The sequence below is a fragment of the Dama dama genome, chromosome 18, assembly GCF_033118175.1.
Source record: "Dama dama isolate Ldn47 chromosome 18, ASM3311817v1, whole genome shotgun sequence".
Classification (NCBI taxonomy): Eukaryota; Metazoa; Chordata; class Mammalia; order Artiodactyla; family Cervidae; genus Dama; species Dama dama.
In genome coordinates this window covers 38,348,424-38,366,078 of record NC_083698.1, presented here as the reverse complement: position 1 = coordinate 38,366,078, position 17,655 = coordinate 38,348,424, and the positions used below count along the sequence as shown (strand labels likewise).

General features: G+C 37.3%; 1 long non-coding RNA gene across 2 annotated transcripts; it reads right to left on the bottom strand.

Moving 5' to 3' along the window:
* Nucleotides 1-4,049: 4,049 nt before the first annotated feature.
* On the bottom strand, nucleotides 4,050-17,618 carry LOC133072177 (uncharacterized). Of its 2 annotated transcripts, none has more exons than XR_009696655.1 (4): nucleotides 17,189-17,618; nucleotides 10,592-10,729; nucleotides 6,010-6,137; nucleotides 4,050-4,216 (listed from the first exon to the last, which is right to left on the bottom strand). It is a non-coding gene; the product is annotated as an uncharacterized LOC133072177 (long non-coding RNA). The 2 variants fall into 2 exon arrangements; XR_009696656.1 differs by lacking the exon at nucleotides 17,189-17,618 and adding an exon at nucleotides 10,807-10,840.
* Between the last annotated feature and the right edge of the window lie 37 nt (nucleotides 17,619-17,655).

Here is a 17,655-nt window from a genome sequence, read left to right as displayed (position 1 = left end):
TATCTTGGTGAATAATCTCATTGTTTTCAAGTGTGTACAAGGGTTTAAGCCAACATTTCCTGATAAGGCCACAAACTATTCCTTTCCTGTTATGTTACAGAGTCAAGGGTTCAAGAACAGATTAATGTTAACACTTATACAGTGAATAGGAATATAAACAAAGGGGCGAATATATGATTTAAAATTTGAAATTTTCTGAAGGGAATTTTTAAAAATGCATCATATTATTAATTGAAAAGGCCCAAACCCATTCAGCAGGACATAGTACTTAAGGGTGAATTACTGAGAAGGGTGACTTCTTAGTGCTGCTGATAATACTTGATGAAGCACCCTGGATGCTGCTGGTCAGATAGAGAAGAGGGATCTGAAAAGATGACCCTCTGAGGGCATCAGGAAAACAGGATTTGAGGGGTGGGACAGAAATTGGGAAGGACAGAAATTTGAGTGTGACTACTACTGCCACTGTATCCATGACGCTAATGCATATGGACAGATTAATTTGACTGCTGTTCTGAGAAAAACATTTTCACATAGAAATTGGACATTTCACAATAATGTCTTGTGAAGAACATGCTATCAACAGCTGGCAACAGCTGCTGTTAGTGGCTGGGTTGTTGGTTCAACTTTGATTTCTTACAGTTTATGGTACGTGTTGTGCAACAAAATCCAGGAGAGGTTTTGATTTTGCCTAGTTTAATACTTAAAAGGCAACAGTTTGGGGTGAAAAAGTCCTAGGTTTAAGTAATATCCTGTGATGAAATATTTAATTCCGAAGATAACTTCTTAAGAATGACATCTCTCGGGTTGAAGAGGGTCAGAGGTCTTGTCTGAGTTACCCCAGAGCCTAATCATTTTGTACCTCACTCACTATTTTCCCTCTCCCTCAACATTCACCCTTCAGAAGTCAGTGTCACTAGGGAGTGAAAAATTCAATGATAATGAATATATAATTCATAGAAAGGATATTCCACATTCCCTATTCTTATTTATAAGGCCTAATCCATATTCAGATAATGGGTGCTTAGGGTGTGAGCATTCTCTGATACTTATTGTGATTCATAGAAGATATATGTGATCCTGAGTTCACTGAATTTGTAGTTTGTCTTCTGACTTCTTTGATAAAACATTTTGTTTAACAGATTCCTAGTTCAAGTAAAAGAAAAACATTTTATACACATAGAACCTTTTTTTCTATAAAGAAATGTGCTGCCTTCTATGACAGATGAGAATCTGACCTTCCCATGCCAAAGTCTCTCTGGTATTGACCCCTGACCTTGCCAGGTGACTCTGTGTCACCTGGACGTCGCTGCTTGTGCCGGTATCCATCCAGACTGCCAAAGATGATATTAATGGCTGAGAAGTGGCCATTGGACTGGCCCTCCAGGCTCTGGTAGGTCAAATTTTGCTTATACAAACTGACAAGGACAATTTGAAAAAAAGTAAATGCAAGAGATGAGAGAGATCTCTGGCTAGGATTGTGCTGTACTTCCAGATCGTCTATCTTTTCCTTGTGCTAAGGACAATGCTTCTGGGGACTTTCTAGTGTCTTAGCAATACTCCATAGGGACCATTTCTGTACTTTCCCTAACTTTGTTTGAAATAACATTAAAACAATTTTGGAATTACTTATAGGTTGATTACTTTGACACAGATAATGCGTGGACGAAACAGTTTTAACCTGTAACTATATTTTAGGGTGGGAAAGAAACATGCTTTCAGTCAAACTTGGGTGTTAGACTCTCATATGAACCACTTATTATAGCCACACGTCCATTGTCAGTATTTATCCTTTTGAGTCTGCTTTCTTTCCTGTAAATATTTGTACCTAAAAATATTGACTTGATTTGAAAGGATATTTCAGGGTTAGGAAAAGAGAATGAGATTATACGATATGTACTTAGCAAAGTGCCAAGCATGTATACAGTGCTCCCTGCACACCATCTATTAAATAAAATATGAGATATTAAAATACTAGTTTGGGTCCTTTGAAAGAAGTCATTCTCCTGCCTGGAATGATACGTAATACTGGTTATAGTTCAGCTTCATTTAGAAAGTGGTAACTCCAAAAGACATCATTTTTCTCTAGTGCCATTCTGTAAAGACTGAATTAACTGAAAATAATTAATACCTCAAAATCTCAGGAAAGCAGCATGACTTTTCTAGTTTCTTTATCCACTTTGTTTTAATATAGTATTATAGATTCTTGATAAATAATATGAATCCCAGGAAGGGCTTATTGTTAGAAATCTTGCAATTATAGCTTCAGAATAATATCTTTAATCAGCTTGAGGGTAGATCCTTATTCATATGCTTAGCAACAGTACTAAGCACAATTTTATTTAAATCTATCACATGATACAACTATACCAAAAGGTTAACTTAAGCCAAAGCACCTTGCAGTGCATGACAGTTTCCACATCATTAAATGAGGCAAACCAAAAAGGACCAAATTACTGCTTAAACCATGTAGGAGAAAAAATTACTAGAAAGTTTACCAAACACGAATTTACATTTCAATGACTCACTTGGAAAACTTCCTAACAAAAGTTTGTAAATAAATATTTAATATTCATTGCTGTTTTCTTTCAACTTAATCAAGCAAGAGAAAGTCAAACCTGTCTCTATACTATGACAACAAATGCTAAACATAGAAGCAAATTGATTTTTTATGATCGATCTGAATTCCTGTGCTTCATAAGCAAAGGAACTATCTGTTAAGGCGCATAACAGGTTTTAACAGAAAAAGGATTAAGGGTTTTATTTTCCTCAATGGAGCGCCAAAATGAGCAAGATTTTTCAAGTTAAGGTTCACTTCATCTGGCTCAGGTGTCAGGGATCTATATTTATCTCGGTTTAGGCATCTGAAGTGTTGGAAGTCTCAGGATGTCAATGGCTTCACATGTCAGGATAACCTTAACGACAGACGAATGGTCAAGACCCTGAGCCTCATTTCTGAGTTCTCAGCTGTGGAAATCATGTGTTTATTTTCTGCAACTCCTCCTACAATAGTCACTCTGAAGTTTTAAGATCCTACGTCTGGGCAAGCAAGCTTCTCTAAAAGTCGGTGAGCACAATTATTTTTATTTAGGGGTGTGGCTATAAATGTCCTTGTAGTTGATGGACTATCATCTAGTAAACATGAATACTTGTTATTTCAAACTCCTTAAGAAGCTAAATACTAACTGGTGTATTAAATTAGTTTATGATATTGTTTCAACAGAGTTACAAGCTTTTAACTAAATGGATAGACTTTTAAGACAAAGCTTTCATCTCCAGTAGTCTCTCAACTGATCCTATGAAATTTCCATTTATACATTTTCATATCTTTTATTTTCAAAGTATCAGAAAACTTTAAGTATTTTTAAAAGTGCAATTTTGGTGGAATTTTTTTCTTCATTCAGATTCTTAAGTTGATCTGTCATGTCCGGTTCTAAATTGATTTCTTATTTTATTTAAACTTTTGTGTGCCTTGTTTTAAAAATGTTACTCTTTTGAAAAGGATGCTCTCCAATTCTGACCAGTTCAATTTTCTGCTTACAAGTTGAGAAAACATGTTTTTAATGAGACTAGACGTTGAATGACCTTTGTTCACGGGACCAAAAAATGGTTCTTGTGTTTTGTCAAGACTGACAAGTATATTTAAGAAATAATCTAAACGACTCAATCCTTTTAACAAACTCTTAGAAGAAAAAAATATTTCCATAAATGAAATTACTGATCACTCATGATCATAGAAGTTATATTGATTCTTGGCACCAGATGTTTGAGGGGAGGGAATTTTGTTTCATGGCAGAATTTCTGTTATATGGTGTGTTTCATACCACGGCTATATAAGACCAGGAAACAACAAACAATGATACAGTATGACTTATTCAGACAGGAAACTTAAGGATATGCTTGTTTACAGACAAATAAGTATATAAGGATATACTTCTTTAGAGACAACTGCTGATACCAAAAAAGCAGTTCCATCTGACTCTATGCTATGTTACAAAGTCTGAGAATGAAATGAACAGGTTTCTTTACCTTTAAAAAAAAGTCACCTTCCATAATTCTTTGGAGAATGGTCTCTTGGAGCCATGCAGAATTCAGGGGAAAGCACTCTGGACTGATACTTTTAAAAGTATTAACTTCTGTTCACTTCCTCTGCAAGAACTCAGGTAGGATCTGGATCAGATGAAGAGAAACAAGCAACCTGTCCTGTTCGCAGGTATACCTGACCAAGAAAGAGAAGGAGGGTTTGTGGGGCAATATATGAGACTTGTGCAATCCTGGCAAGGGGAAAGGAGAAATATTTTCAGAGGATGTACAATACAAACTGTAATTATTTGGAATTTGATCCTTTTGTAAAGGACAATGAGGACTTTGCAATGAATTATTCTGAGAATTACAGAAAGAAAGCAAACACCCGAGAATAATAAAAAGATTTTCACCTGGGGAAAAAGGGTGAGCTCCCAAACTCAGAAGAATCATTGTTAGGCAAAAAAGGAAAAGAGGCTTTAAAATGCTAACAAATCAGTGGCAAAGACCGAATAAGACAGCAGAGGGGACCAATCAAATGAAAGAATATGTTTTTCTTGAAATGAAGAAATACATAATAATGTACTGCCCTTGAAGTGATTAGGGCTAATTTTGCTTTTAGCACAGATTGTTGGCGGAGATCACTAGCTAAGGAATTTAATATTCTTAGTATTTACAAACTAAACTTCACAGCTGAATTTTTCAAGGAAAAAAATCACAAAATTTTTAAATGAAAAAGAAACGCTTTTAGATGAGAAGTATTTTTAATTGGTTAGTTGTGTATAGGTTGTTGATTGCTCTTTGGATGAAAACTGGAAAGCGTGCCATCACTACAACCTAAAAGCAGAGATCTGCAGTGGTGAGGAAGGAGGTGCTGGTGGAGGAGTGATGCTATTTCCATACTGGTTCCTGGAATCTGAAATCATGCCTACTCCAAAACGATTCTCTCAATCACAAAAAATGAATTGTTTGTCAGGAAAAGGAAATAGACTAAACTAGGGTAAGTGTGCCAGGGATATAAAAAGAAATATAGTTCAGTAAATAGTTTTACTGTTTTGTGTGTTGCATGTTGAAGTATACATATTGACTAAGCCACTGGAAACTTTCTTTCCATTATATCTGGCAGGTAATAAGTAGGCCATTGGTTCCACGATGCACTTTCTACTCATTTCTTTATGGATCAGGGCAAGGTGAATTAAGCTTTGTGTCTTCTGACAAATTGAGTCTTGTGAAGAATAAATAACACTTTTAAATTGGGGCTTGCTATTACATTGTTAAATAGTTTAAGATGTTTTGAAATATACCCAGAGACCTTTGTCACACACTGTCATCTCAAGGAGGAAATGACAGAAAATTGGCAAACGTTCTGGAGGCGACGTAGCAGACAGCCCGGCTGCCTTCACCAGCGACTCCAAAGTGAGCTCAAATGGAAGGGCACTGTGCGCCCTACAGTGCTTTAAAAGGAGAGTGAGGACAGTTTTAAAAGTCACGAGTTTGATCTCAGTGTTGCCTTCTCTTATTAAATCTTCCAAACTTCGATCTTACATTCATCCATTTTAATTTCCCCAAATTTCTCCCATTTCATTTCACCTAAATCAAAAGGGAGGGATATTAATACTCAGGAGAACACAGTCTAATTGAAATTCCTTTGGAGGCTCACTTCGTTCTATGTAGAACGTCATTATTACTCTATTTGAAATGTAACAGGTACTGTTATAAGGGGTCTTTCTTGTATCTCACTCTAGGAAGCTTTGGAAATAAATAAATAAAAGATTATTCAGTACAGTGGTCTCATCTCATGGACCCTAAATAGTGTCTTCTCAGAGTAGACATACACTTTAGTAAGTGGGATCTTTCCTACAAGTATTCTTACTTTGATGGGACCCTAAAACAGCAGAAACCTATTTTGGTTGAATACATAATAGAGTCACTCTCTTTCAGATAAACTTATTTCTCGATGCATTTGTTGAAAAATATTTGAGCACTTACTGTGTGTCAGACATAGTTGTAAGCTACAGAAAACATCATTAGACCTTATTGTGCTGAATATTGACAAGGATCCAGGATCTTTTTATCTTCAGGTGGTGGTTCTAAATTTTGTTTCCATGGAGTGAAACCTTTTGATGAAAGTGAAAAAAAAGAAAAACTTAAGTTAGTAAATGATGAAGGCACAAGTTGAATTCTGTGGATACTTTGACACCACTGCACACAAATATACCCCTTAAGGAGCTATTAATCTCCTGAAGAAAACAGGCCAAACAAGTGACTTAAAAATAATACTGTATTTACAGAAGGAATAGAAGGAAGATACCAGAGTGAGCATCTTGCTGTTGCCATTATAAATGCATAATTGACTCTTAAAATTCTAGTAACTAACATATATAACACATGGAAATACCTCCAAAATATAATAACTGTACTGTGTGCTCTAAGGCTTGTTCTTGTTATTGCTCAGTTGTGTCTGACTCTTTGCAACTCCATGAACTGTGGCATGCCAGGCTTCCCTGTACTTCACTATCTCCCTGAATTTGCTCAAATTCATATCCATTGAGTCGATGATACCATCCAACCATGTCATCCTTTGTCGCCCCTTTATCCTCCTGTCCTCAATCTTTCCAAGCATCAGGGTCTTTTGCAATAAGTCAGCTCTTTGTATCAGGTGGCCCACGTATTGGAGCTATAGCATCAGCATCAGTCCTTCCCATGAGTATTCAGGGTTGATAACCTTTAGGATTGATTGGTTTGGTCCCCTTGCTATCCAAGGGACTCTCAAGAATCTTCTCCAGCACCACAGTTGAAAAGCATCGATTCTTTGGTGCTCAGCCTTCTTTATGGTCCAACTCTCACATCCATACATGACTACTAGAAAAACCATAGTTTTAACTAGATGGACCTTTGTCAGCAAAGTGATGTCTCTGCTTTTTAGTGCACTGGTTAGATTTGTCATAGCTTTTCTTCTAAGGAGCAAACACCTTTTAATTTCATGGTTGCAGTCCACAGTGTTTTTGGAACCCAAGAAAATAAAGTCTGTCACTGTTTCCATTTTTCCCCATCTATTTGCCATGAAGTGATGGGACCTGATGCTATGATCTTAGCTTTTTGAATGTTGAGTTTTAAGCCAGCTTTTTCTCTCTCCTATTTTGCCTTCATCAAGAGGCTCTTTAATTTCTCCTCACTTTCTGCCATTAGGGTGGTGTCCTCTGCATATCTGAGGTTATTGATGTTTCTCCCGACAATCTTGTTTCCAGCTTGTGCTTCATCCAGCCCAACATTTCTCATGATGTACTCTGCATATAAGTTAAACAAGGAGGGTGACGATATACAGTCTTGAGGTACTCATTTCCCAATTTGGAACCAGTCCATTGTTCCATGTCTGGTTCTAACTGTTGCTTCTTGACTGGCATACAGATTTCTCAGGAGGCAAGTAAGGTGGTCTGATATTCTGATCTCTTTCAGAATTTTCCACAGTTTGTTGTGATCCACACAGTCAAAGGATTTAGCATAATGAATGAAGCAAAAGTAGATGATTTTTTTGAATTCCTTTGCTTTTTCTATGATTCAACAGATGTTGGCAATTTGATCTCTGGTTCCTCTGCATTGTCTAAATACAACTTGTACATTTGGAAATTCTCAGTTCACATACTGTTGAAGTCTAGCTTGAAGGATTTTGAGCATTACCTTGCTAGCATGTGAAATGAGTGCAATCGTGTGGTAGTTTGAACATTCTTTGGCGTTGCCTTTTTTTGGGATTGGAATGAAAACTGACCTTTTCCAGTCCTGTGGCCAATGTTGAGTTTTCCAAATTTGCTGGCACTTGCAGCACTTTCACAGCATCATCTTTTATGATTTGAAATAGCTCAACTAGAATTCCATCACCTCCACTAGCTTTGTTCATAGTGATGCTTCCTAAGGCCCACTTGACTTCATAATCCAGGATGTTTGGCTCTCGGTGAGTGATCACACCATCGTGATTATCTGGGTCATGAAGATCATTTTTGTGTAGTTCTTCTGTGTATTCTTGCCACTTCTTCTTAATCTTTTTTGCTTCTGTTAGGCCCTTCCTGTTTCTGTCCTTTATTGTGCCCATCATTGCATGAAATGTTCCCTTGACTAGAAGAGATCCCTAGTCTTTCCTATTCTATTGTTTTTCTCTATTTCTTTTCATTGTTCACTTGAGAAGCCTTTCTTATGTCCCCTTTGGAGAGAGAATCTTTTTACTATTTGGAGTTCGAAAGCTATTCTTTGGAATTCTCCATCAATCGGGTGTATTTCTCCCTTTCTCCTTTACCTCTCATTCTTCTTTTCTCAGCTATTTGTCTCAGCTATCTTATCTCAGACAACCTCTTGCCTTCTTGCATTTCTTTTTCTGGGGGGATAGTTTTGGTCACCACCTCTGTATAGTGTTATGAACCTCTGTCCATAGTTCTTTAGGCACTCCATATATCAGATTTAATCCCTTGAATTTACTCGTCATCTCCACTGTAAAATCATAATGGATTTGATTTAGGTCATACCCAAATGGCCTAGTGTTTTTTGTTACTTTATTCAATTTAAGCCTGAATTTTGTGATGAGAAACTGATGTTCTGAGTCACAGTCAGCTCCAGGTCTTGTTTTCACTAACTATGTAGAACTTTTCCATCTTCAGCTACAAATGATATAATCAATCTGATTTTGGTATTGACCATCTGGTTATGTCCACATGTAGATTCATCTCTTGTGTTGTTGGAAGAGGTGCTTGCTATGATCAGTGCATTCTCTTGGCAGAACTCTGTTAGCTTTTGTCCCACTTCTTTTTTGTACTCCAAGGCCAAACTTGCCTGTTACTCAAGGTATCTCTTGACTTTCTACTTTTGCATTCCAAAAGGACATCTTTTGTTACTGTTAGTTCTAGAAAGCCTTGTAGGTCTTTGCATAATTGTTCAACTTCAGCTTCTCTGGCATTGCTGGTTGGGGCATAGACTTGGATTACTGTGATGTTGAATGGTTTGCCTTGGAAACAAACTGAGATCATTCTGTCACTTTTGAGTCTGCACCTAATTACTGCATTTCAGACTCTCTTGTTGACTCTGAGGTCTACTCCATTTCTTCTAAGGAATTCTTGCCCACAATAGTAGATATAATGGTCACCTGAATTAAATTTGCCCATTCCCATCCATTTTAGCTTAGCTTCCTAAATTGATTTCTGATTGAAGTGTTTTTGTCTGCAGTGGGGGACAAATCTAAATTGTAGTTGTGTCTCTTGGCAGAAAGACTCAAGCTTGCAGGGAAACATCTAGTTTTTATGAACCCAGTCTTTAAGAGCTGCTTGGTCAAAAGTTACATCCAAGCAGACACGTAGACAGGGAATTCCAATGCAGGAGAACTTGAGCTGTAATAAGGCCAGTGCTCAGAGATACCAGCTCTGCTCTTTGATATAAGGCCTCTGTTTACAGGCCTTTGCTATTATGTGGAGCCTGTACTTCCTGCTGGGCTGTGAACTCCATGAAGGCTGGGTTTCATTTGTAACTTAGTATCAGCAATATCCAGTGCTGGACACATAGTAAGAACTTAATAAACAGATAGTACCTATCTATTCAAAAATAGGTGTAAATCTTTTATAACCCAAAGGGTTCACCTTCCAATGAGGTCTAAACTAGGATCTTAAGAATTTTTAGTCATGTAAAACAACTTAAAATCTTTTATCCCCACTTCTTACACTTAGCACTTTTTAAAAAATATCCAACTTGACATAAATCTCTACCATAAAGTAACACATAGATGTGTGCAGTTTTGTGAGTGAGAAATTCTCAGGTAAGTAGTTTCATGGAATATTACCATCACCAGTACCACCCTCACCTTTCTCAGCATGTCTGTTTTATTTTGTTTTGTTTTTAAGTCTCTCTGTGTAGGGTGGATCATCTATTAAAATGATGAAATTTAAGAGAAATATTCTATGTTTCATGCTGCGCTAAGTATGCAATTTCACAGACACTGATAATCTCGCAATGAACCAAGTCCATGAAGCTCATTCATCTCACCTAATGCCGTGAAAATCTTATCCTTTTTCCCGTTCTACAGGCAGAGCTTAGATATGTTTGCTTCTCTGTTCAGTCTCTTAGGTGTCCATAGTACATTTATAGAGTTTTTAGATAAAGCCAGAGAAAAATTCTTGACTCAGCCATTCCACTCTGGGTCCCATGGTCATTTTAAAGATTTGCTAACAGGGAAAGCACAGGCTTTGATTTCTCCACTTCCTACTTCATGGGAACCACAGCACAGTAGACGTTCTTTGTTGGCCTAATCACACATCCCTCCAAAGCCCTCCCTTGAGGTGGATGTAATGGCCACAGCAAGTGGAGAGATACAGACATCATTCTCTATTTTCCTTCTCAATTCATTGGTCAGAGTTGCATCCTGACCTCATTGAGAGTCTGTCTCCTGTTATCCAAACTTCTTTGTTTCACAAACTATAGTTCAGTTACAGCAGTTCAGCAAAATTCTACATTTTACCAGATGAAGTCAGGAAAACCAGGATTAGGCAAGGAAAAAAGTAAATTCTAATATTAGGGGGCAAACAGAAAGGAAGCTTACTATAATGATGCCTTCTCTTTTCTCTACCTCATTAACATTCCTCCTGCATATGAAAGATGCCATTTTGTTTTCTTCCTCACATCTCCCATGCAGAACTCTGTACATAGTAACAGCAGGAGTGTTTGTGAAGCTGAAATCCTGTAGAATAAATAAAAGCAATTGAAACCATTTGAATGGGCTTTTGTGAGAAGAAAACTTGTTTAATAATAACTTACCATGGCAGAGCAGCAGCTATGAAGTTTAGCTTTGCCCCTCCAGTTTAAGGCTAGAAGTCACCTTTCAGCAGGTCTTCCAATGTTCATATTTGTTCACAACAAAAGCTGCAGACATTGGAAGTGAGAATAGTTCTTGGCACACTCTTAAACCATGATTCACTAATTTTTTTTTTTTTTTTTTTTTAAACAAGTGAGGACTCTGAGGCCCAAAGAAGTGAAGTGAGCTTTCATGTCTGGGCCTAGCTGTCGGATTGTCATCCTGATTTCCCTTTCTGCAGTTTTTCTAGGCTCCCCCTTCCCATCAACACCAACATCTATTTTTTTATGGTTTCAAACTGTAACGTAGCTGTTGAAGAGACCCAAATCTTTTCACCACCCCAATCTCTTCCCTGATCATTAGACTCATCCATTTATGTGCCTGCTGCTCACGTTCTAGACATGGATGCGTTACTCGTGAGTTCAAAGTGTCTAACCTCTTTCAACACATAATCTTGTTACTGTGCTTTGATTCATGAGGTGCATTTTATGCTCAAAATTGTAAACAAACCTGATAGAGGTTTGTTTCCTACTCTGCTTGAGTATCTTCTAAAGTTCAGTCAACCATGCATATATATGTACTCTGCAAATACTTTTAAACTACCAGGCTGGATTAAATTATAATAGCTAATTATAACCTACTGGTATGTTCAGGGCACTCACAATAATTATGTGAGTGCCTAGTATTTAATGCCTAGTATTTAATGAGAGACACTGGGAATCACTGGTTGAGATACTCTCTGTAGCTGGATTGAAAAGGTTTGAAACCTGGAATCGGCCACTTTCCAGCTCTGTGACCCTGGGGAACATGTTAAACCTCTTTGTATCTCTGCTTTCTTGTCTGTTAAATAAGATTAATAAAAGTACTGCCTTTATGGACCAGTTGCTCAAAATAAGCAAGTGGCTATGTAAAATATGCAAGTGCAAGTCCTGCAGTCAGTTAGTGAGAGTGCCTCATAGAACTATCTTGTCCCACCCCAGATCTCTTATTTCCTCTCCATTCTTTCTTTTTATATTGTTGCTCTGAACCTAAAACCTAGAATTCATTTTGTTTTTTTAACCCCTCTACCTAGCTCATTACTAACCAAGTCTTGGCTGTTCATGCTACCTTCTAAAATTCCCCTAGTGACTCTGCATTGCATTCAAGAGAAATTTCTGAGAGAATTAATTCCTAGGTGTTCAGGCAAAACCCTTAGCCTGGTATATTATCCCTTACATTAGGGCTTCATGATCGTTTGTGCCCACCTCTCCAGTATCTTTTCTTTTCCAAAACTCGTACATTGTACCAAAGCCTTACCAAACTGTATTTCCCCAGTTGTACAATTTCTTATGCATCTGTATTTTAGGGGCATGCCTCTAATCCCTTTGCTGTCTCCCCCTTCCTTACCTGGACCTATATTTTATATGCAGTAAGCTATCACTTCTTCCACCAGCAGTCTTTTCACATTCTTACATGACCCACCATTTTTCTTCCCACTTGGGTGTAGGTGTCACAGTAAATCAATATTATTATCTGTTTACAAAGCTGTCTTCCTAGGGATGCTGTGAGCTACTTGCATGAAAATACCAGGTTTTTGTTCTGTTGATTCCCTCACTTCATCCCAATTAGAAGTCCAGGCTAAGAATACTTCAGGAAATTATTTTATTTTACTGTTTCAGTGGCTACAGGTTAATGAAACATTTACCAGTGTCAATGGAAGAATAAAAGCATAAATATATGAGAAGCAAAGTGAATGATTCAAACTATTATAGGAAAGTAGCTTCAAAAGTAATCTAATATATTTTTTTAAATGCAAAAAGCTTGATAAGGGAAATGATCCAATATGAGAACCAGTAAAAATCATTGCAAAAAGAATGGAGCCAGAATTTGTGTATCTTCTGGGTTGTGATCCAGTGGTGAAGGAGCCAGATCAGAAGTTGGTTCAGGTTGCAGGCGTGACAGCCTGGCAAGTGCTTGCCATGTAGGTAAGAGGTTGAGGGCAAGATAAGATTAGGTGAGGACATGTACTATCATGGGTGAGCCAAGTTCAAGTCTTAGGTAGTTTTAAATTCTTCCTTCTTTTGGAAAATAAGGACTACTAAGTGAGTGCTGGAAACTACAGAGTGTGAAGTATTAGCTCATAGCACTAGGCTCACTTTTAATAGCTGTTTAAAGCAGACTAGATTTAACCCATTAGATCTCAAAATATTGGAAGGCATGAGAGTCACTAAGAATGCTTGTATGCTTGGGCTATTCTCTTGCTCTCTGTACATCCCTTGCTCAACCACTCCCTGCCCACCTACACCCTACTCACATCCTACTGACCTTCCTTGTTAATCACTGAATCTAATCAATAAATGCCTACAAAACTTGTCCCTGGCCCCAACTAGTGATTCTTCCAATCTTTTTCTTTCTTTCCTTTGCTTGCTTCCTTCTTTTTTTAATTTTTTTTTGGATTGGAGTATAATTGCTTTACCACATTATGTTAGTTGGTGTTGCACAAGGAACTGAATCAGTTATATGTATACATATATCCCCTCCCTCTTGGACTGTCCTCTGCCCCACCCCCATCCCACCCATCCAGGTCATCACAGACCAGGAGCTGAGTAAAGTAGATAGCTAGTGGGAACTGCTGTCCTAATCTTCTGATCAGAACATCTCCACCAAGGTAGCTTATCAAAGGGGAATGAGGGATGCACTCCTCTATTGGTTTCTCTGGTAACTGATGACTAAGCTTGATACCAACTGCTAACTTCCCTCTCCACATCCTCTGGCCCCCTGCCAGCAGACTGCTGCCATGTCCTGCCCATTGTCTGCAGTGTCAGTTCAGGAACTTGCTTCTGACATGTAAGATCCCCCATTCATTACACCACTGATGTGTCTGCCACCGACTTTGAGATCTTTATTCAGTCTTATGACTGGCCAAGCACAGAGCGTGCAGCCCAAGTGTAGCCATAATGCCTGCTTCTAAGCAACTTGTTGTTAAATGTTATATTGTTGTTATAATTTTATAACTGTCTTCATCATCATTGTCATCATTACTCTTATTTTTTATTGTTTGTACCCTGATCATCCCACCTTGCCGATTATCTAATGTTTTAATCCCTTTGTCTTAATTTCTTCTAAATTATTAAAATTCACCTACAATTATCTTGATAACCCTTTACTGGGAGGGTTATTAGTTTCCTAGTGATATTTAGCTATTCTGTTGTGTTCCTCTTTCCATGGGATTTCCCAGGCAAGTATATTGGAGTAGGGTCGCCATTTCCTTCTCCAGGGGATCTTCCCAGCCCAGGGATCAAACTCACATCTCCTGCTTGGCAGGCAGATTCTTTACAGCTGAGCTACCAGGGAAGCCAAGCTTTTTATAGATATTATATATATATATATATATATATATATATATATATAAGAATAGTATAATATTTTCAACATAGTGGCTAAGACTTGGTGTTCAGACTTAAAGTTTTCTTCTTATAACCCTGTTTCTAGTTGTGCAACAGGGTTATAAGCCTCTTTGGTGTTTCATGGTTCTTCAGCTCATCTGCCTCTCCTTGTGCCCTGACTCATGTTCTTCATCTCAGCAGGATATTTCACTCCATACTTGAAACAGTAGCTTTAGCCTCAAAATCTTTGTCCAGTGTCATTTTGCATACCCCATAATAATCTCTCCTGTTCCTCATCACTGTGTCATCTTCTAATGTTCCTTCTGTGAAGTTCTATTTGTTGTTGTTGTTTGAGTTGCTAAGTCGTGTCCAACTCTCTGCGATCCCATGGACTGTACGCCTGCCAGGCGCCTCTGACCACTGTATTTCCCAGGCAAGAGTACTGGAGTGGGTTGCCATTTCCTTCTCCAGGGCGTCTTCCCTGCTCAGGGACTGAAAGCGCATCTTCTGCACTGGCAGTGGATTCTTTACTGCTGAGCCACCAGGGAAGCCTGATGTTCTAATTACTCTTCTCCAAAATTCTGGGAAGTTATGTAACCAAATGCATCAGAACTTCCTGATAACACAGGCCTGAGAAGTCAAACTTTTTAGCTGCCTCATTACTGTTCTTGCCCTTAAGCCAGAGACTGCCAGCAAGACACCTGTAGTTGAAAAAGTTGAGTTCGTTACCTATTGCAAAGAGGAAAAAGTGTACCATGGGGTCAGAAGGCATTAAAAAGAACGTCTTATAAAACTTGAACTTCGGTTGAGTGATCTGGGGAGAGGGTTTAAGGAAGTAAAGCATTACTCTGAATTGAATGTTGTCAGGAAGCAGGGTAATTTTACAATTTGGTGCCTTAAAATGTCTTATTTAGGAAGAGGGAAGATAAGCCTGTCTTGGAAATGCAGCAGCAGTGACCCAGATTAGCTGGGAAAGGGGGACATGTGATGCCTGTGGCTAAGACAGTGTTCATGAGAGGTCTGTATTCAGGCATAATTACAGAGCGTTTTGTTTTTGTCTTGATTCTTCATGATCATAGAGTGTCCTTGCCTAAAGTTGATGTTCTGTGAAATTGCTTATGTTCAACATGAGGATACCACAGCCAGGTGTGAAAGCCAGAGCAGTGTCCAGAAACAAGTCCCACGTGATAGCACTGGGCCAGGTCCTGGGTGTCAGGGGCTGTTTTCTCTCTCATGATAAAATTCTTTGCTACTTAAGTAATTAAACTTACTTCCATGAAATCCACTTTCCTCTACTTTGGTGATAAGATTCTAACAGTTCTTTGTAATTTTCTCCCTAAGCCCTATGGTATGCTCAACACATTGTGTATTTCAATACAAAATTTCATTCCCCTTAAGCTAGCAATATGATGATGATCAGTAAGGACCACAAAAGTAGATTGATCTATGTATAATAACTACAAAAGGCACAGATTGTTTAGGGAACTGATTATTTTTTGTACTTACACCATAATCACTAGTTTGTTACGTAAATATAAACCACTGGCAGATAGGAAATAAATGGAATAAAATTTTAATTTTATTTAGTGAAAGTTACTTGTGAAGACTTTAAAGTGTCTTTCCACTTACTATATAGAAAAGAGCTGAATAATCAGAGACTGTGGAATTTTGGAGTTGGGAATTATGAATCAAAATATCTCTGGAAATATATATCTAGGCTAAACATAAATGTGGTTAAAAAACTTTCTACTTAGGCATTCTAGATGCCTACTAAAGAAGGTGAGATAATTTTCTTTTACATAATAGACTGTCATTATCATAAGTTTTGCTTAAAGAAAAGATCTAATTAAGTGATTTAAGTTCATGATTGAATAATCTTTAAGTAATGTATGGATTTTAAATGAGTAAAAACTGACTAATGTCCCATACTAATAATTTGCTTTGTAACTTGTTACAGGTATGTAGAAAAGTGTTATGGGTGGAAGGCTCTGAAGAGAGAAGGAGATAAGGTTATATAAATCAGGCCTATTCTATAAGTCACACATGAAAAAATATCTTCCACAATGTAATATTTAATGTATTTGTAATACTGCTAAATATAACACTTTTTTAAACTTATACATATATGATCTTTAAACATGAGCTATTTAATAGGCTCAAGATTACCAGTTTCATAAGTAAGATTAAGTTTCTTCATCTTTGAGTTTTTTTATTGGTTTTAGAATATAATAAAAGCAATAAAAAAGAAATAGTTACTTATTTTCCAACTCTGCTTTATTTATCATATTATCTTATTAGTAAGGATAAGATGTTTTGATTGAACTTCATGAAATTTGCCCTTTAGTTACCCTTGAAGATATGATCTAAACCAAGAAAGATGCTCATTTTTCATTTTCTCTTTACAGTTTACTCTTCTGTATATGATTCTATTTCATCTTTCCTGTTTTCAAGTAGAATGTGTAGCTATGTTTTATGTGAACCAGAAATAATTATTTAAAACAGGAAATGGAACTTAAAAAGTTAAAATTCAAGTTAAATATTTAACTTTTAATTAGACTATAAGGCTTAAATCATTTTAAAGACTACAGATACTTGTCATGGGCCTAGAGGTGGGTTTGTTCACTCAGTACAATCGAGGGCAGCACTTTGGATCCTTAAATCTGAATGGTTCAATAATTAAATTACAGAAGACTCCTGATAACTGATTTAATTCTTCGTTAACTGTAATAAAAGGGAAATAATACAATAAATATCCATTGGCTACTTGGGAACTTAGTCTATTCCTGGAGTCTATTTTATGCAGGGTCAAATTAGTTTAATGTGCTTTGAGATATGTGTGTTCTTTAATATTACTGTCTAGAAGTTTACTACAGATGAACTTAGATTACTGCTTTTTGTCAAAAGAAGTATTCTGAGTACCCATTTAAGCAGCAGGTACCTATCTGAAATGAAAAGGATTTAAGCCAATCAGTTTTCTTACCTGAAATATTCCTGCACATGGCATGCTTCTGCAAACTCTTTAACACATCACAGATATTCTCAAAACTGTTGTTGTGGCTGATGCCAGAATAAAAAGGTAGCTTTCTTATTCTTGTTTACATATATTCCTTTCTTCTCGGAGCATATCAGGCTTGGAGGCAAACAGTGGTAATGGTTTTCAACTGCAAAAACTCTCCAGATGATTTCTTCCAGAGTCTCCTTTTTCCTCACTGTCATTAGGCTTAGATTCTCCTCTCTTCCATCCTATCCTTTTTGAACTGTCATAATGCATTTACATTTTACACATCTACTTGCCAAACAAGAAAGATTACATGTTCAACAGCAGGCTCATATAATCATTTTTTTTCATTGTTTCTTTCCAACAAGGTCCAGTTATTGACTCTAGACTAGTAAGTAAATCAAAGGATCGATGTCTCCTGCTTACTCTTCCATGGCTGTTTGCAGTGG